The sequence below is a fragment of the Tupaia chinensis genome, unplaced genomic scaffold, assembly GCF_000334495.1.
Source record: "Tupaia chinensis unplaced genomic scaffold, TupChi_1.0 Scaffold141530_1, whole genome shotgun sequence".
NCBI lineage: Eukaryota > Metazoa > Chordata > Mammalia > Scandentia > Tupaiidae > Tupaia > Tupaia belangeri.
In genome coordinates this window covers 2,271,999-2,292,767 of record NW_006201391.1, presented here as the reverse complement: position 1 = coordinate 2,292,767, position 20,769 = coordinate 2,271,999, and the positions used below count along the sequence as shown (strand labels likewise).

The 20,769-nt window shown below is 46.9% G+C and overlaps 1 protein-coding gene across 1 annotated transcript in view; it reads left to right on the top strand.

The window, feature by feature from the left end:
• Window positions 1-20,769, top strand: part of DCP1B (decapping mRNA 1B) — a 131,749-nt gene that overhangs the window by 41,357 nt on the left and 69,623 nt on the right. The window lies entirely within an intron of this gene.

Sequence of the window (20,769 nt, the reverse complement as noted above, 5' to 3'; positions counted from 1 at the left end):
CCCCAGAGAGGATGGCCATGTTGAAATCCCTTCTCCTTCATTCTCCTCTCGGGATTTTGGGCCCCCCCCCCACACACACACACACACACAAGCCAGGCGTGATTCTTAGACCTCTGGGTCCGGGACTCAGACCACACAGTTGGCCATCTGGAATCCAGCCCCTTAACCTCCATGCCACCTGCTGGGCCCTTAACATTGTTTGAAAGATCGCCTTCCCTGTTCATGGTGCAGTGCTGCACAGCAGGAAACATAAAAGAAAATTTGACAAATGGTCCCTCCCTGCAGAAAATGAAAACATATAGGAAACACACAGAGCCATTCTACCACTGATCCCTTAAGGATACCATTAAGTATAAATATTTGGGACCAGCAGGTGCGTGGTGGTTAAGGTGCTGGACATTCCCACACAGCTGACCACAGTTTGAGTCCCAGATCTGGTGACTTGCTTTCCCACTTTCCCTCTTCTCTTTCTCTGTCTCTCTCTGGTCAAATTAAAATAAATGAATGAATAAATAAAATGGAATAGATCATTCTTTTTAAAAAGTATAAATATTCAAAATGTATAGGTACATATTTTATATTAAATAATATTTAACATGTCATAGGCAGTAAGAACTAAATCAGAGTGTGAGCAAATCAGATGACCACTATAGTTAACAGTATCCCCTCACAAAAACACCAGGTTACATTAGACACCGCCAAATTCTGTTTCCGGGCCTCAGTCATCAAAAGTTAAGAGCCAAAGTTACAATGCAAGGAGTCGCCCAGTTTGGCGTCTGTTTTCCCCGTCAGTGACATCCATAAGAATCTCATCTGGGGAACCAGCAGTTAATGTAATGGCTATGTCGCTGGACTCCCACGTAGTCGACTGCGGTTTGCGTCCCGGACCCGGTGGCTTAAACTCACACCGGGCGCGTGTGCGTGTGTGCCCAAGATCCCGAGAGGAGAATGGAGGAGAAGGGATTGCGGCGTGAGCATCCCCCCGGGGGGTGATTTCTCGCTTTCTGTCTCTCTGTCTCTCTCTGTCTGTCTGGCGAGCGCACGCGCCCTATAGCAAAAACCTCTCCAAAACAAAAGAATCTCATCTGTTAAGCAGAGAGTGATCAGTCTTACCTCCTACATAGACAATGTTTCAGGGAAGGTTAAAAAAAAAAAGGGGGCCAGCAGATGGCATAGTGGTTATGTTGCTGGACTCCCACATGGCCAACTGTAGTTCAAGTGTCAGACCCAGTGGGGTAAGACTCACATCAGGCTCTTTTGCATGCATGCATGCCCAAAATCCCAAGAAGAGAATGGAGAAAGGATTGCAGCATGGCCATCCCCTGGGGGTGGGGTGGAGGGATGATTTCTCTCTTTCTGTCTCTCTGTCTCTCCAGTGAGTGCATGTATCCTATAGCAAAAATCTCCCAAACAAAATAAAACAAATAATTTAGGACTTGCAGGGCTAATAGGTCATTGCTGGTTAAGAGGCTGGATGCAACACATGGCCAACCGTGGTCTGAGTCTCAAAACCAGCAGCTTGACAATCACGTCGGGTGCATGTGAATGTGTACCTGGAACCCCGGCAGGAGAATGGAGACGGGATTGCGGCATGCCCATTCCCCCTGGGGTGATTTCTCGCTCTCTCGCTCTCTCTCTCTCTCTCTCTCTCCAGCAAGTACATGCTTCCTATGACAAAAACTTTAGGGGAAAAAAAAAGAAAGAAAGGAAACTAGGACTTGGGACTCCTGTTCTAGCTAGCTGCAGTTGCGTTGCATGTGTGTTAAGAGACAAGGGTAGGGAAAAAGCCCTCGACACCTTGGTAAGGAAAAAGCTCTTTCATTTCACCATGATAGCTCTACCCACAGGTAAATTTTGAGTACTGTATTTTTAAAATCAGATTTGCCGTCTGGTTCTCTGTCCCTGCCAGGTAATGATCCAACTGAACGAGGTTTTCTCCCCGAATTAGTTGAGTCATGCTTGCTAAGACAGAGGGTCTGATTAACCCCATCTCGTGCAAACTCCAAGCGTTGCCGCAGCTCATTGGGCAGGTCAAGTGCTTGCCCACAGCCCTGGGCTTCCTCTTTCCTCCCTCTCTGCTTTTATCCCAACTGCTCTTTGACTTCCTAACTTTCCTTCTAGCAGTGGTGAGCTGGAGCTAGCCAGTACTAGCTTGTAAGAGAAGACTCAGAAGTCTTAACGTTTTCAGAAGTTTTATGAGCCAATTGTTAAACACGGCCAGTAAGTTGTGTAAACTTACAATTCAATAAGTTGTATTAGAAACAAAGGGAAGAAATACACCACGGCCCATTGCTGCCTAATTATTTTTTAAAAAAGAATTATTTATTTAATTCATTTATTATTATTATTATCACTTTTTAATTTGCTATAGGGCATGTGTGCTCACCAGAGAGAGAGACAGAGAGAGAGAGAGATGGAAAACGAGAAAGCAAGCCACCAGGTTTGGGACTCAAGCTGCGGTCGGCCATGTGGGAGTCGAGCACCTTAACCACCAACCCGCCTGCTGGGCCTCTTTCCTAATTCTCTTACTATATTTTACCATGCTCTTTTCTCCGAGCTATTCACGCCCACCACCTCTACAGGGTGGAAATGCTCGGTGGTGGGTGCTCCTGCACATCTGTTCCTACATCCACACTCACCCATGTTCACGTTGGTGTTCTGAAATCAGGCATTGTGGGAGTATTTGCTGTGGGGAGATGAGCAATTGCTATCCAGTGGAGCTTGCTTTATTGTTTTGTTCATTGATCACACCACGGGTCTGCACATTCTAGCCACTGGCCTGCTTTTTTAATCGCCCTTGAGCTAAGAAAGGCTTTTCTATTTTAAAGGGTTGTAGAAAATATTCAGATGCTGTGTTGAGTCAGTTTAGAAGGCAAACAACAGCGTCCCTCCTCTGTCGGGTTCTGCCTTCAAGCCGACCGGGAGCCTCCAGCTGGGCTCTTCTGGCCTTCTCCCACCTCCTTGCTAACGTGATGAGTCTAGCATTAGGACACAACCGACAGCCGAAGCGGATGGAGCACAAGGCAAATGGAATCCCATCATCTCGCCACTACAGTCATATTAGCTCTGCGGGACCCGTAACAGTAGAAATATGTTTTGATTAGTAGAACCATTAGATAAGAGGGGAGAATACAGAAAAAGATACATTGACTGAAGCCATCTTCACGTCACGATGTTAAGTGGCTATTTGGCAATTATCCAGCTAATTGGATCAATGTAAGTAGCTAGACCACCTACCTCCCTTCTACCCCCCTAAAAAAATCTATCGGGGTGCCTGATGATCTACAGTGCCAAAATTAACTGGATAATTATAAAAGATAACTCAATCTTTAATTTTTTTAAGAGTGATCGTTCTTTTCTGTATCATTCTGAAATTCATAAATGTTTGAGAGTTATTGAAGAGGCTGTCCTCATTCAAAACCAACCTAGTAAATAGCACCTGAATTCTTTAGACACTTACCAACAGGGCAACAATTAAATTTCAAAGCTTGAAACTAGAAGAGGCAAACATTTTAGTTTCTCTTTTTCTCTTTCTCTCCCCCCTACGTGCTGGAGTTCCTGTAGATACCTGGCATTGGAGTGCCACCATCCCAGTCTAAGTTAGGCCTCTTCCCCCTTACACATTATTCCTGTCTCCAGTCCTACCCATTCTCTTTTCTTTTCTCTTCTTTTCTCTTTTCTTTTCTTTTTTCTTTTCTTTTTCTTTTCTTTTTCTTTTCTCTTTTCTTTTCTTTTCTCTTCTTTTCTCTTCTTTTCTCTTCTTTTCTTTTCTTTTCTTTTCTCTTCTTTTCTTTTCTTTTCTTTTCTTTTCTTTTCTTTCCTTTCCTGTCCCTTTTCTTTTCTTCTCTTTTCCTTTCTTTTCTTTTCTTTTCTTTTCTTTTCTTTTCTTTTCTTTTCTTTTCTTTTCTTTTCTTTTCTTTTCTTTTCTTTTCTTTTCTTTTCTTTTCTTTTCTTTTCTTTTCTTTTCTTTTCTTTTCTTTTCTTTTCTTTTCTTTTCTTTTCTTTTCTTCAGTTTTTGGCCCTACGGCATGGGTGCTGTCCAGAGACAGAGACAGAGACAATGAGAGGGAAAGTGAGAAATGCACCCCCAGGGGGGATGGCCACGTTGCAATCCCTTCTCCTTGGGCACGTGCACACACGCACAGTCAGTCTCAAGCCACCAGGTCCAGGACTCCAGCCACAGTAGGCCATGCGGGAGTGTAGGGACGTGCCTGCTATGCCGTCTGCTTGCCCCACCCATTTTCTTTCTTCTTTTTTGTCACAGGACACGTGCACTGGCCAGAGAGGGAGAATGAGAAATCACCCGCCCCACAGGGGGCATGGCCACATGCGACCCCTTCTCCTGCTTTCTCCTCTAGGGATTTTGGGTGCACACATGCCTGGAATGTTTTCGGGCCACCAGGTCCACAACTTGAACCATGGAGTCAGCCATGTGGGACCCAGGGCCTCAAATACCACGCTGTCTGCTGACCCCAGTCCTCGTTTTCTACATTGTAGCCAGAATGATCCTTCCAAACACAGCATCATGTCCCTCTTTAAAAACCTTCTGTGGTGCTCCATGTTTAGAGAATGAATTCCAAATCCCCAGAGGCTGAGCCAGGTCCCAGGGGCTCCGAGCCATCCAGTCTCAGTCTCTTTCCAGAGTTAATTATCTCCTCAGTGGACAGGAAGCTGCGAAATCGGTGGTTCCCAAACTTTGATGTTTGCTCCTTTGAGCTATGAAAACAAGTTGCAAGACCAGGTCTCAGCCCACAGCGAGGAGGGCATAGTGGGGGCGAGGCCTGTGCCCTCCCTAGGCGATACCGGTTCTATAACGGCATTTTGGCCCATGACTGCCTGGAAGACAGCACTGTTTTTAGACCATTTTTAGGAAAAAACAAAAACGAAAACCTATTGCTATAAAAAATACATTGTAGTCACCAGCAGATAGCCTAGTGGCTACATTGCTGGACTCCCATGTAGTCTACTACGGTTCGAGTCCTGGACCCGGTGGCTGAAACTCATGCCGGGCGCGTGTGTGTACGTGCCCAAGATCCCGAGAGGAGAATGGAGGAGAAGGGATTACGGTGTGGCCACGCCCCCTGGGGGGTGATTTCTCACTTTCTATCTCTCTGTCTCTCTCTGTCTTTCTGGCAACTACACATACCCTATAGCAAAAACCTCTCAAAAAAAAAATTGAACCATAATTAGTGTAACTTTTAAGCTCTTGGAAGGCAGGATCTATATTAATTTTTGTTGTACTAGTAGGTATTCAGCAATTGTTTGTTAAATCAGAGACTAGGGGCTGGCAGGTGGCATGTTGGTTAAGGTACTGGACTCCCACATGTTCGACTGCAGTTCAAATACCAGACATGGCGGCCTTCTCTCTCTCTCTCTCTCTCTCTCTCTCTCTCTTTCTCTGTGTTTCTCACTGGTAAAAATTAATAATAATAATGATGATGAATAAAATTAAAATTAAATATTTTTAAAAATAAACAAATTAGAGAACAAATGAATAAGCAAATAAATAAATGAACAAGATTAACTAGAAAACACTGGAGTAGGGTAAAGTTTAAGGGGCCTTAAAAATAAAACAATACTTTTCCTTATTTAAGAAACAAGGTTGGGCCAGCAGGTGGCATGGTGGCTAAGGCACTGGACTCCCACATGGTTGACCGTGGCTCAAGTCCTGGACCTGGCAGCTTGCTTTCTTATTTTCCCTTTTTCTCTATCTCTGGTCAAATGAAAAAAATAAATAAATAAAAATAAAAATAAAATAAAATAAATAAACAATTATTTTAAGAAAAAAAGAAGCAAGGTCATTCATGTCTTTTTATTTTAACAGAGAAAATCATTTTAAGGATAGAGTATCCCATTCCCACCAAGCTGATCATCGTAGGCCTTGATAAATCATCGTGGTGGAAATCAACCCACAAATCAATCTGGGCCTCACCCCTCATCTTGCCGTCATTCCCAATAACAAGAGTGGCCAGTTGTATTTATTAAGGAAGCGCTTCATATGTCCCTGGTTCTTGACTTATATTTTCCTATTTAATCCTCATGCAGAGTTGGCATGATTGTACCTCATTTCATAGAGGTGGGAACCGAGGTTTATAAATAGGACAACTTCTCATGAGCACCCAGTCCGACTCAAACCCAGGAAGCTTGTTCCCGACACAAAGTCTTCCGCTCAGGCTGCCTAATGACGCCCCGCCCTGGCTGCAGAAGCTGACTCCGGCCAGTCTCAGTGTGACTGATGCTGGGTGTGCCCTGGTGGCTCGAGCTCCCTCTCCAATGTTTCCTGCAATTCCAGCTTGTAGCCAGGGTTGAGAACGTTTGCTCTGGGCTCTACTCTGAGCTGATGGGGCCTCACAAAAGCTACCTCTTGGGCTTCAGCTTCTTTGAAATACAAAGAGGTACCTGAAACAGCTTATCCTGGTGCCCGTTCTAGCTTGAATGCCCAGAATTACCCTAGAGGTCCTCTTCCACCCTGACCTGGGGCCAAAGCCAACAGGGGCTCTTGGGCTCCCCACGGGTGGCGCCAGCCAGGCTCCCCTGCACCAGAGAAAACTCAGGGCTGGGGTAAGTTGACACTCTTCTCCGTGAGGCGCAGTGAAGGAAATAAATGTCGTGTTGCTCCCTAGGATGAACAGGAGGAATGAATGTAGCCTGTGGGTGCGTCTTGTTAGGCCTTCTCTAAGAGCATTGTCAGCGCTGGGAAAGGGACAGACAGCACAGCACCCCACCCACGGTAAATAGCCACCCATGGTAAATAGCCACCCACGGTAAGCCAGCCCACCCACGGTAAGCCAGCCCACCCACGGTGAGCTAGCCACCCACAGTAAACTAGCCCACTCACGGTAAGCGAGCCACCTACAGTAAGCTATCCCACCCATGGTAAACTAGCCACCCACGGTAAACTAGTCACCCACGGTAAGCTAGCCACTCACAGTAAGCTAGTCACCCATGGTAAGCGAGCCACCCACGGTAAGCCAGCCCATCACCAGGTAAGCTAGCCCATCCCTGGGTAAGCTAGCCCACCCACGGGTAAACCAGTCCATCCCGGGTAAGCTAGCCCACCCACGGGTAAACTAGTCCATCCCCGGGTAAGCTAGCCCACCCATGGGTAAACCAGTCCATCCCGGGTAAGCTAGCTCACCCACGGGTAAACTAGTCCATCCCCGGGTAAGCTAGCCCACCCATGGGTCGGTTAACCTAGCCCCCCCACGGGTAAACCAGTCCATCCCGGGTAAGCTAGCTCACCCACGGGTAAACTAGTCCATCCCGGGTAAGCTAGCCCCTTCGCAGCCTGCCCTGTCTCTTCCACCTGCTCCGGAGTCATAGGTGAAGGAGGAGAGGGTCGAGTTTATTGTCGTGGGCAAGGCGCTCCCCACGGGTGGAGGAGCGGGTGGAGCAGGGGAGCTCCCGGTGGCCCACGGAGTACCGCTCACCCAGAACGCCTGGGTCAGACCATAGTCTGCAGAGGAGGGGTGGCCGTATTTCCTTCCAGGGATCTTGGGAGTGGGGGAGGTTTCCTAGTCTGTTCCACAGCCAGTGGGGACCGAGGTGGCTTTAGAATGACATCTATGGCACTACTCAGACAAGCCTCTGGCCCCTTTGTAAGGCCTAACGCCCGAACATCCTGAGGAAAGTCTCACACCACGAACACCAGGAGCAGCCCTAGCCCCAGGGCACCCTGGCCGAGGCTGGGTACGAGGACGGTGCACCGTGTCTTCCAGGCACCGGAGCCTCCGCTGTGCTGCAGCACGCTCCCCGGCACCCCAGTGCCCGCCACCGGAGTCTCTGGTGTATGTATCAGCAGGGGGCGTGCCTGTGCCGCTCACGCCGGTCCCGGCCCCAGCCGCAGAGAGCGTGGCACATGCGGCACATGCCAGCCAAGGGAGCGGAGGTTAGAGGTGAGACCGTCGGACACGGACACAGCACCGGCTGTCCACTTCACAGGGAAGCCAGGGGACCCGGCTGCTCCCGAGCTCCCCCAGCCTGAACGGAGCAGGGCTGGTCGGGGTGAGAGGAAGATGTCCGTTTTTCTGACGTTTCTTCTGCTTCTCCTGAAACCCAGGCAGTTGTTAATGGGCGCAAATGAAAGCCAACAATGGTTTCAGAGTTGGGGTGCCTAGGATACCTTCTATAAGCATACAAAGGGCCCCCGAGGCAGCGGCCTGCACGGAGCCGGCTTAGCTGCAGTCGTGGGCACTGCCCGCAGAGTCTCCACGGCAGCAGCAAAGGCCACGTGGGAGGGCCAGGCTCCACCAGGAGGCAGGGCAAACGCGGGGCTCTGTCCTCGGTAAGCTGCCCCCGGGAGCACAGGCTGGTCCTCGGTAAGCTGCCCCTGGGAGCACAGGAGGGCAAACGCAGGGCCCTGTCCTCGGTTAGCTGCCTCTGGGAGCACAGTAGGGCAAAGGCAGCCGGTCCTCAATAGGCTGCCCCTGGAAGCACAGGCCGATCCTCGGTAAGCTGCCCCTGGGAACATGGGCAGGGCAAATGCGGGGCCCTGTCCTGGGTAAGCTCCCTCTGGGAGCACAGGAGGCAGCGCTGTGTCCGACGGGATCCACAAAGAAAGCAGTGCCTTCTTTGGATACTAAGACCCGGCTTTTAAGTTTTAAAGTCTCATATTTTATAATTACATCAGACACTGAAGTTGTTTCAAAGAGCTCTTTCAGCAATACTCATAAGGATCACAAAAATAAATGTCATTTTCTTCTTAGTACAGATATGGAAAACTGGCCTGGTTCCAACAAGCTTTCTTCCATAGCTACAGAAATGCCCGAGACCTGAGGCCAATAGGTGGCATGGTGGTTGAGGTGCTGGGCACCCACCTGACCGACCGCAGCTCCAGGTCCGGGCCTGGCGGCTTGAAAATCGCGGGGCACGTGGAGGCGCCTGCCCAAGGTGCCCAGAGGAGATGGAGGAGAAGGGATTGAGCGTGGCCATCCCCCCGGGGGTGATTTCTCGCTTTCCCTCTCACTGCGCTTCTCTGTCTCTCCCCAGTGAGGGCACGTGCCCTACGGCAAAAACCTAAAAGAAGAGAGAAAAAGAAATGGCCGAGAGCCTGCGTGTGCTCCCTCTAATCCCCGGCTCGCTCCCTGCCAGCCTGCTCACCTCCACAGGTGTTCCTGCCCCTTCAGGAAACACCCGCCTCCTGCACCACCTCAGAGGGCAGGGCTGTCTTTGTAGTTTTCACACAGTGCTCTCTGTTCCAAGCTTCCTGAAGACATCACAGAATTAAATTAGGGGACTGGCAATGGTGATAGTGTTGAACTGGAAACCGGGGAGCAGTGACCGCGCTTCCCCTTAGTACATTCAGTGCTACCACAGAGTGGCTTGACGGACAGCGAGGTACTCCTTTCTGCAGGGGAGTCAGGTCTAGCTCTAGCTATGGCTGGGAGCAGCAGTCAGTGACTAAACACTCCCGGAGCTCTGTGTTTGTACCGGGCACTTCATATGCTAAGCCCTTCACAGCCACTGCATTATTTAGTTCTCACAACAACCCTAAGAGGTTGGCGATATTATTGTCTCTATTTTAGAGCTGAAGGAACCGAAGTCCAGAGTTCCACTGAGATTCAGAGTTTTACAGAACTCCCCAAATTACCTAGCTAGGAGGAGATGGAGCCAAGATTACACCCGGGGCCTTCAGTCCCCCACACTTATGCCATTAGTCATTACACTGTACTGTCTCCAGAGTGGAAGACGCTTTGCCATTAGGTCTAGGTCTGCAGTTGACAGAGACAGAAGGAATCACAAACCGCAGAAAAACCAGCCACCTAAAACTACTGACGATATCTCTGGCCCTGAGTTCTCTGAGCACGAGGCTGAAGATTGCAGTGACTTGACCTGGAGTGGAAACACAGGTTGAATCCAAGTGCCGTGGGCCTAGGGAGCACCCAAGCTCTCCCTGCGTCCTGGGGCTTTATTAGACGACACACTGCCGTCCCCAGCTCCGGAGGGATTTGCCTTAGGGATCTGCCTGCCTTTTCCCCAAGTATAGCCCGCATATGCCTGTCTATCACACTGAAGCCTCGATTGCGTATGTTCCTGTATTGTTCGATGTTTTGTCAGGTCTTTGTCTCCTCTACTAGGTTTGAAATTTCTTGAGAACAGAAACTGGGCTTTGTCTTTGTCACCCTTTCCAGTCTCTGGTGAGTGTACAGTTGTGCATAAACTGGGTGTCTATGGAACAGATATCTCATTTACTGATTTGTTTATATAATATAGAACAGCACATTTTTTTCCACATGTAAAAAAACCCAGATAGTAAGTATTTCAGGCTTCGCGGATCATATGGTTTCCGTTACAAATATTCAATTCTGTTGTAGGGTAAAAACAGCCATGGACCATACAATGAGCATGGCTCTGCCCAATAAAACTTTATTTTGTAAAAAAGAGGCAGAGGGTCAGATTGGCCCCCACTATTACAGTCCTAGCTCCTGGCCAAGCCAAGTGTTTTTCCATCTTGGACCTAGTTTAGTTCAGCACAATATTTTGCAGGTCAATTTACTTTGGGGTTTCATACATTAGTTTAAAAAGAAAAAAAAATCGCAAGGTGAGAAGTGAGCATAGTGGCTTGCAGTAACGATAAGTAATTAGAAAGTCTTCAAACACTTTTCGCCCTAGAGTCTCTGACACCCTTTCTGGACAGCTTCTTGTTAACTAACATGTAAATCAGCAAACGGTTTGAAAAATACATTCCACCCAGACTAAAAACCTGTGGAGAGCACCACTCACCCTGCAAGGAAAGCCACCAACGGCAGCAGGGTAGACCTTCCTTCCTCCCCACAGCATCTGCTTCCCTCTGAGAATGAAGGAGTACAACTAGTGAAAGAAGAAAAGCTGCCCTCATTCTGGATTGAGTGAAGATTCAGCCCTCATTTTTTAATTATTAGTTTTTTGTTTTGTTTTGTTTCGTTTTTGCCATAGGGCATGTGCGCTCTTCAGAGAGAGACAAAGAGAGGAGGCCATGCTGAAATCCCTTCTCCTCCATTTTCTCCTTGGGATTTGGGGCACGCACGCACACATGCCTGACATGTTATTTTTTTTCCAGGCCATCGGGTCCAGGACTTGAACTGCGGAATTGGCCATGTGGAATGCAGCACCTTAACTACCACGCCACCTGCTGGCCCCCCAGCCCTAACGTCTAATATAACAATACAAAGTCCTTCATGGGCTGCAATCCTGAACTAATTTCAGTGCAGATATTTTCTAAACAGACCAGTCAGTACTGCTTCTGGGCTTAGCTCCGTGCTGGTCAGATTCCACGTGAACAGAAGTGTCACAGAGGACCGCAGAACTGGAGCTGGAGACACCCTCCCAGTGCCATCCCTCGATTCCGCAGGTAGTGAAGCGACTTGCTCACAACTGTGGGTCTAGTTTCATCAGGTAACCACTAGGGGCGTCCTAGATGACCTTGTGTTGTGACGACGCATCGCACAGCACATCCTAGTGCATGGGAACCAGCCCCTTGACAACCATCCACGCCTGCCCCAGGACGAGACTCCTGTGCTGTAGTCAGCCACATGAAATGACATCTCCCTGGAGGATGTGTGTCTCTGAGCTGCCTGTGGTTTTTTTTTTTTTGGAGAGGTTTTTGCTATAGGGCGCGTGTGCTCGCCAGACAGACAGAGAAAAACAGACAGAAAGCGAGAAATCACCCCCCAGGGGGATGGTCACGCCGCAATCCCTTCTCCTCCATTCTCCTCTCGGGATCTTGGGCATGCCCGCACACGCGCCCAGCGTGAGTTTTAAGCCACCGGGTCCGGGACACGAACCGCGGTCGACTACGTGGGAGTCCAGCGACATAGCCTTTATGTTAACTGCTGGTTCCCAGCCCTGCCTGTGTTTTTGAAGGCACGCCCGCGACCTCTGCATAACCTCTGCACCGGAGTTTTAACCCTCCCAGGAGGTACTGAGAGTAGAGTAGGGAGATTTGTCTTCAGCAGCTCAACTCACACCCTCCACACCTTCCCCTCCTTCAGTGACAGGGTGACTGACTACTGTGGGATTCATGGGTATGAGTTGGATTTTAAACAAATGATCTCTTCGTGTGGAATTAAATGCACTTCCTCTTGGGTAAGGGTGTTCTAGACATCGGGACAAACCAAAAAGATGTTGTTATTACAGAGATGCTTTAGACCCACTGAGTCTTCACCTGACCTATGACAACCCAAAAAATTAATAGATTTTATGGGATTGGCAGAAAGGGACCAAACAAAGATAAAAAGAAAATGTGCATGTCTGGTCTCTACACTTCAAAGAGTGCCAATTACCCCAGCCCCTCTCGAGATCAGATTAACAGAGATCTAGTCCAGGGAGCTGCTGGACTAATAATAATAATAATGATAATAATAATAATAATAAAATGAAGTGCACAATAAACACAACACACTTGAATCATCTCGAAACCATCCTCTTTGGCCTGGTTTGGAAAAAATTGTCTTTTGGAAAACCAACCCTCGGTGCAAAATTGGTTGGGGTTGAGACCAGCAGTTGGCGTAATGGCTATGTCACTGGACTCCCATGTAGTCGACTGTGGTTCAAGTCTCAGACCTGGTGGCTTAAACTCACGCTGGGCGCATGTGCGTGCGTGCCCAAGATCCCGAGAGGAGAATGGAGGAGAAGGGATTGTGGCGTGGCCATCCCCCCAGGGGGAGATTTCTCGCTTTCTCTCTCTCTCTGTCTTTCTGGCAAGTGCACATACCCTATAGAAAAAAAAAATTAGTTGGGGTCTGTGGTTCTATACTGTGTCTTCCTCTGTGAAGTTTCAGCTCAGATCTTAGATCTTATAAAAGCATTGGGAATGAGCTTCCCTGGGAATGAATGTGTTCTTTGTCACTTTTGCAGAGCTTTGTTGAGATGGTTTGAGGACTGGCTGGGTAATTGGACTCAAAGTATCCCTTCTGGGCTTCTACTAGAAATAATAGCAATGATGATGAAACTACTACTAATAATGATACTTCAACCAATAATAAGAATGTGTTATTTTTCATTTGCAGAACATTTTACAGATTGCAAAGCTTTTTGGGGTACATTTTCTCACCTGATCTCATTTACCCCATGGTAGGGCAGGTGTTAAGATCACCAAGGTACCAGTGAGGTCGTTGTTGAAGATTACACAGTTAGAAAGAACTTAAACTAGTTTTTCTTTCCAGGGGGTGCTCTTTTTAGTGTACTTTGCTGCTTATGAAATAAATGAACCATGCATTGAAAACAACTGATAACACACTGCTTCATACTGTTTGCCTCCACTGGGAGGGAGAGTTAATTCTTCATTTCTATCATCCTTAGGAATAAGTTCCTAGCAAAAGAGCACTCATGCAGATGGCAAAAGCAGAGCCTCTGAGGCTGGCATGTCATTTTAGAATTACAAACTCTCAGGGGCATCTTGAAAGCTCCTCTATTCCCCTCCATTCTAACACACTCTGCTATCAGACAAAAACAAAACTTAGAGATTATTTACCCGGCAAAGAAAAGAACACTAACAAAGCAGACTTCATTTGCGTTTTAAATTATTATGGCATAAAGAGTTGATATATACGTGGGTACAAATATTCATACATGGCAAAAGCCATGCTCAGTTGTATCTCTGTCTCAAACATTTTAAACATCTTGTCTTCTTAAAATGACCTTGACTGATTAGACATCGATTTCGTCTTCGTAGTTGCGATGGAAAAAATACTCCAGACCCAGACATTATTTTGTATCACACACACTTGATTTAAATTTCAATATGTAACTTTACAAAACAAGTGCTAGTAGATATTTAATCTCATAATGACAGTGAAAAAATAATCATGAAACTCAGAGCCACCAATATTTGTTCAAGGTCTCGTGATGAGGCTTACGAAAACACGGTGGAGATACGCCAGCAGTGTGGAAGCCAACAGAGACTGAAGTTCCGTGGATTAAACAAGAATGCGCCTGTTTCACATTGTCTTTTGCTAATATCAGGCTGGCAATCCTGTGTTTAGATCAATGGTGATGACCTGGTTTTATAAACACAGACTATTCAAGTACAAAGCAGGCAGAAGTCTGATGTCATCTAGAAGGTCAGAGCTTGATAGTTGGGTAAAAAAACGAAGACAAAAGAACAAGAATAAAGCTCTGTGGGGGCCCAGCAGGTGGCGTGGTGGTTGAGGTGCTGGATACTCCCATATGGCTGACCATGGTTCAAGTCCCAGGCCTGGTGGCTTGCTTTCTCACTTTCCCTCTCTCTCTCCATGTCTCTCTCTGGTCAAATTAAAATTAATGAATCAATAAATAAAAATAAATAATTCTCTTTTTTAAACAAAGCTCTGTGGTTCAGAGAGATGAACAATATGGAAAGGAAGTCATTGCGACATTACTCGTCTTTTCTTTCTGGGTGTGGTTTGTAATCTTTGAAGTTGTTTTTGTTTGTTTCTTCCACTGCAGAGAGACAGCGATAGGGAGACAGGCACTCCCACCAGGGCCTCGAGGCTATAATCTAGCAGTGTCAGCTACCTCTTCAACTAGGATCAGCTGGATCCAGCCTGCATCCTGTCAATGTGCATGCACCCCACGTGGACGGAGTGGTCCTGGACACGAACTCAAGCTCTTTCCACGTGGTGCAGCTGTGTTACCGCCATGCCACCACCAGGCACCAAGAGCTTTTTGGTTCTGTTTAATAATATTATAAGATAACAAAAAAAAAAATCATTTTTACGCCCATCCCCCGCCCCCAAACATAAACTCTGAAAGAGCAGGACCTGCTATTGTGAACTCTTTTATCCCAACTTGGATTTCAGTCTTCTTAAATCATGAGCTCTTAAAAGATGCTGACATTTAATGAGTAGATTCCACTAACTCATAGTTTAGTCTGATAGAATAAGCATTTACTGAATCTCTACCTGCACAAAGCACTGGGCCAAATGCTAGGGAGCCTACTAGGGTGGTAAACGACGTAGAAAAAATTAAATAAACTATGAAACTTAATATTTCCCCATTTGCTGTTAAAAAGACCCTCAAAGCTACATTTGGTTTTCAGTTGCAGTAACTCTTTTAAGACTAGGTTTTCTGTAAAATTCTCTTTAACCATTGTGACTCTTATCTATCGTCCTTTTTAGAACTGAGAAAAAAACATGTGCAACATAAAATAGGTAAACAAATCACTCTGATTCAAGATAAAGGGAGCTAAGTATCACAAGCAAAATAGAAAACCCTCCTGCACCGAGGATTCCCAGGAAGGAAGGACCGAGTGAGAGGCTGCAGGAGGCGGGATTTTAGGAGCCAGGCCTGCCAGGCCAGGGGACACATGTGCAAAGGAAGAGACGGGGAGGTGTGAGTTGCAGCCGAGAGAAACGGTTCCGATACAAGAAGGTAGAACTAGGAGATGGGTCCTTTCCTGCATTAATTCCAAACACAAAGAAAAAATTAACTTTTTTTGAATCTTTGTCATAGGGCGCATGCGCTTGCTCACTGAAGAGAGACAGAGAGGGAAAGCAAGAAATCACCCCCCAGGGAGGACGGCCACGTTACAATCCCTTCTCTGTTTTCCTGGGGTTTTGGGCATGTGGAAGCCCTGCAGTACAGGACTCCAACTGCAGTGGGCCAGGTGGGAGTCAGCACCTTAACCACTACGCCACCTGCCAGCCCAGCATTTTTTTTAAACTAAGAATTGTGTCGGTGTGTCGTTCACATATATGAACCTACCAATGAGCAGGAGGAGAGTATGCCTGTACCCCTGCGTGAGGTCAGGGACCGAGGAGGCCATAACCCTGGGATTTCAGCCCCGAGACAGCAAGCACCAGTAAATCGTGAAGGAAAGTCATGACTTTCCTCCGGTGTGTATGGCTGTGCCCAGGTCACTCGGGCTGTTGAGCACTTCCGTTTCATGACTATTTAGGATAACGGCCCTGTGCTGCCTGCCAAATACTGACTACTGAACGCAAAGCAATTTGTTCTTGGGGGCCAGAGTTTGTTCTTGACGCTTAAAACGGGGAAATTAGAGGAAAACGATCTGGGTAAGGATCATGGAATTTTTTTTTTAGAGGCTTTTGCTATAGAGCGCATGCACTCGCCAGAGAGAGAGTGAGAGAGACAGAGAGACAGAAAGCGAAAAATCACCCCCCGGGGGATGGCCACACTGCAATCCCTTCTCCTCCATTCTCCTCTTGGGATCTTGGGCACGCATACACACGCACCCGGCATGAGTTTAAGCCACCAGGTCCGGGACGCGAACTGTGGTCAACTACGTGGGAGTCCAGCGACATAGCCATTACGCTAACTGCTGGTCCCAGAATCATGGAATTTTGAGAGCAAAAGCTGGGGGAAAAGAAAGCAATCCCCTGTTACAATATAAGGAAAATGTAAAGGAGCGTTTGTGGGTTCATTTTGGACAACAAAATTAGAAGAGCTGGGGCCAGCAAGAAACATAGAGGTTAAGTTGTTGGAGTCCCATGTGGCTAACCACGGTTCAAGTCCCGGATCTGGCAGCTTGAGAAGTCAGGTCTGGCGTGTGTGCATACATCCCAGAAGGGGAAAGGACAAGGGATTGTGGCATGGCCCTTCCTCCTGGAGGGAGAGTTCTCACTTTTTCTTTCACTGTCTCTGTCTTTCTCCAGTGCATGCATGTGCCCTATGGCAAAACCTTAAAAACAAACAAACAAACAAACATAAAACAGTACCAGCAGATGGCCTAATGGTTACGTCGCTGGACTCCCACATAGTCAACCGCACTTCAAGTCCCGGACCTGGTGACTTAAATCTCACTCTGGGTACACACACATGTGTGCCCAATATCCTAAGAGGACAACGGAGGGAAAGGGATTACGGTGTGGCCATCCCCCCTGGGGATTAACACTGTCTCTCCGGTGAGTGCATGCACCCTATAGCAAAAATCTCTCTCTAAAAAAACCCACACAAACAAACAAGCAAAAAACTCCCCCAAACCTGGAAGAACTAATCGAGGCCAGACACGGTGGTTCAAGGTGGCACGACACTAGCAATGCTGAGGACACACGGGGAGACTGGGGCGGGACGTGCTTCCTGTATGAGTACCCTGCCAACGGCCTCTCTCAGGGAAAAACAAACAAACTTTAAAAAGAAGAGCTAATCGAGTGAGAAAATGTCAGACTAATTCAAGAGTTAAGCAGAATTCTCTGTCAATATGACGAATTAAGGTTGTTTTAAAAAGTATGCTAAGAGGGCTCAGCAGTACTGAAGCAACCAGCGTTCTCCTGTGGCCACATCTAGTCACTGTATATATATATATATATATATATATATAGAGAGAGAGAGAGAGAGAGAGAGAGAGAGAATCTGTATCGCTCAGCATTATCTCATGAGTCTTTTGTTTCTGTTAATCCCTGATTTAAATGTATGTGTTCTGAGTCAGACTGTAAATGAGCCCCAGTCCTGGTCAAAAAGAGCTGGAAAGCCACTGCTGCATTCTCCGTTAGGAAGCTGGGCTAGGAGTTGAAAGGAACGAGGACCCACAGTGGGGCTTCACCAAGAACGTCAGTAACATGAACTGTGACCGCAGACTCCTGGAGTGGCCATGTGTGCCACATCTATGTATTTCTGTATCAAATCGGTAGGAGTTCATGAACGCAGCGGAGGATTTATGCACAGTTCTTTTACTTTTGTATGCATGTTTTTCCTTCATGAGAAAGACAGCGAGAAAGACTGAGGGAAGGGAAGGAAGACAGACAGACAACCACCTTCAACAGGATCTTCCACCACGATTCTCACCTCCTCTCTCCCCGAGCCTTCCAGCCAGCCAGGATGAGCACGCGCATGCGCCCAGAGTGCACCAGGCAGTGGAAGAACCAGAGCCCAGTTTTCTGCCTGGCTTCCCGCCTTGCAGGCCGCGGTGCTACTGCCGCGCCCCCGTGGCAGGGCCATTAAATATTTGGTCACTAGGAAAGTCATGATGCACTTTTACGTAGAAAGACACAGAAAAATACATCGTGACTCTCCCGACGACCTAATGCATGCTTTATGTCTATGATTTTCAACTTCCTAGTTTCAAGAGCACTTCACATTCTTAAAAATTACTGAAGGCTGGTACCAGCAGGTGGTGTGGTGGTTAAGGTCCTGGATTTAACTGATGGCTGATCATAGTCTGAGTCCCAGACCTGGCAGCTTGCTTTCTTACTTTCTCTCTTTCTCTGCCTGGTGAGTACATGTGCCCTATAGAAAACTTTTAAAAAATAATAAATAATATTGAATTTTTAAAAATTGAGGACTCTCTCCAATAACTTTTTTTAGAATTAAAAAAAATTAATTCCATTTGTTACTATTATTCTAATGTGACCAGAGAGAGACAGAGACAGAGGAAGGGAAAGTGAGAAAGCAAGCTGCCAGGTCTGGGACTAGAGCCATGGTCAACCATGTGGGATCCACACCACCTGCTGGCTCCATCTCCAAGAACTTTTGTTTCTGTCAGTTATGTCTATTTATTTATTTATTAAAATTTTTTTTTATTTAGCTGTATTTATTTATTTTAATTTGACCAGAATGAGACATAGTGAGAGAGAGAGAGTGGGAAAGTAAGGACGCAAGCCACCAGGTCTGGGTCTGGAACCACAGCTGGCCACGTGAGAGTCCATCCTTAACCACCACACCACCTGCCGGCCCATGTCTATTTATATTTTTATATTAAATCTATTAAATTGGGGATTAAAACTAAAGTCAACAATACGTATTCATTCACATAAAATAACATTAATAAAGCTATTACATGAAAATATAAATAACTTTTTTTTGAGAGGTTTTTGCTATAGGGCAGGTGCGCTCGCCAGACAGGGAGAGACAGAGAGCCAGAAAGTGAGAAATCCCCCCCCAGGAGGGATGGCCACGCCACAATCCCTTCTCCTCCATTCTCCTCTCGGGATCTTGGGCACACACACACACGCGCCCGGCGTGAGTTTTAAGCCACTGGGTCCAGGATGCAAACCATGGTCGACTACCTGGGAGTCCGGTGACATAGCCATTACGCTAACTGCTGGTCCCAATATAAATAACATTTTTATGAAAGATATTTTTCCAAAACAAAAAGATTGTGAAACTAATGCCATTACATTTTTGCAAATAGCTTCAACATCTGATTTAACAGAAAAACAACTAGATTCTCCTGTTTCTGCCTACAATTTATTGCTATGAGTATTTTATTTGAAGTATATGAAAAAACTCTGGCCTGATTTATTGATGGATAAAACAGCTAAAAAAAGGAACCGGCTTTTTTTTTTTTCCTTGAGTGCGTATGCTTATAGGAGAGACAGAAAAAGCAAGAAAGCACCTCCTACAGACCCTCCTCCATTCTCCTCTTGGGATTTTGGGTACACGTGCACATTCATCCAGTGTGCTTTTCCAGCTGCAGTGTCGACTCAAAGCCTGTGGTCAGCCATGCAGGATCCAGGCACCCTAACCACCACCAGCTGGCTCAGAAAAGATACAGGTATTTTAATAGCCTTGACAGATAACTGGGTATTATTCATTAATAATACAATTGTATCCCCTTATCCTCAAGGGACCCATTCCAAGATCCCCAAAACCACGGTTAGTCCTAAAGCCCATATATACATACTACAGGGTTTTGTTGTTTTTAAGTTTGCTAGAGGGTGTATGTGCTCACCAGCGACAGAGAGGGAAAGTGAGAAAGCATCCCTGGGGGTATGGCCATGCCACAACCCGGTCTCCATTCCCCGCTCAGGATCTGGGGCATGTACGCACACATACTGGAGTATTCGCAGTCTTCCAGTTGGTCCCGTGGGATCCAGCTGCCTTAACCTCCATGCCATCTGCTGCCCTCATACTGTTCTTTTGATTGATAACTGACAGCTACCAAGGGCCTAATGGGCCAGCAGCAAATGCAGCCTGGGTACACTGGACAAAGGACAGTCACATCTGCAAGCGGGATGGCGTAGAACTCCACATCACTCAGTGTGGCGCACAACTCAAATGGATAGCTATTTGTTCCTGGAATTTCCTAGCTAGTTCTTTCTTCCTTCCTTCCTTCCTTTCTTTTTTTGGAGAGATTTTTGCTGTAGTGTGTGTGCACTCCACAGAGAGACGGAAAACGAGAAACAACCCCCCGGGGGGATGGCCTTTCTCCTCCATTCTCCCCTCTGTATCTTGAGGACATACATGCACAAGCGCCCGGATGAATTTAAGCCACTGGGTCCAGGATTTGAACCGCGGTCGACTACGTGGGAGTCCAGCAATGTAACCATTACACCAACGGGTGGTCCCCCACTTAGTATTTTTTGCCCACAGTTATTTCCAGACAGAAAGCGGGGACTACTGAACATCCAAAGTTGACAGTGGTGTTTGTCAGAGGCGAGAAGTGCACGCTGAAACCCTGAGCAGCAACCTCACGGTCTAGGTTAAACCCGTTAGCCCGCCTCGCTCCGAATGTTTCACTCGCACATGAGTAGGCACCATCAGAGGTGGTTATTTGGAAAATACTGGATCATCAGTTAAACAGACCTGCCATAGGCTGACACTTTTCATTATACAGTATTTTTTAAAGACTTTTTAAGTTCAGAATTATTTTATTTAGGGGCCGGCAGGTGGCCATGGTTAAAGCTGGGCTCCCACATGGCTGACTGCGGTTCAAGTCCCGAATCTGGCAGCTCGCTTTCTCACGTTCCTTCTCTCTCTCTCTGGTCAACTTCAAAAAAATAAAATAATGACAATGAATAAAATTTAAAAAAAAAATTAGCCATTCAAAAATTATTTAACTTTAGTTTGACCGGAGAGGGGCGGAATGAACTGAACCAGCAGGCCACCTGCGGCCCCGCTGCACCGTCCCGAGCC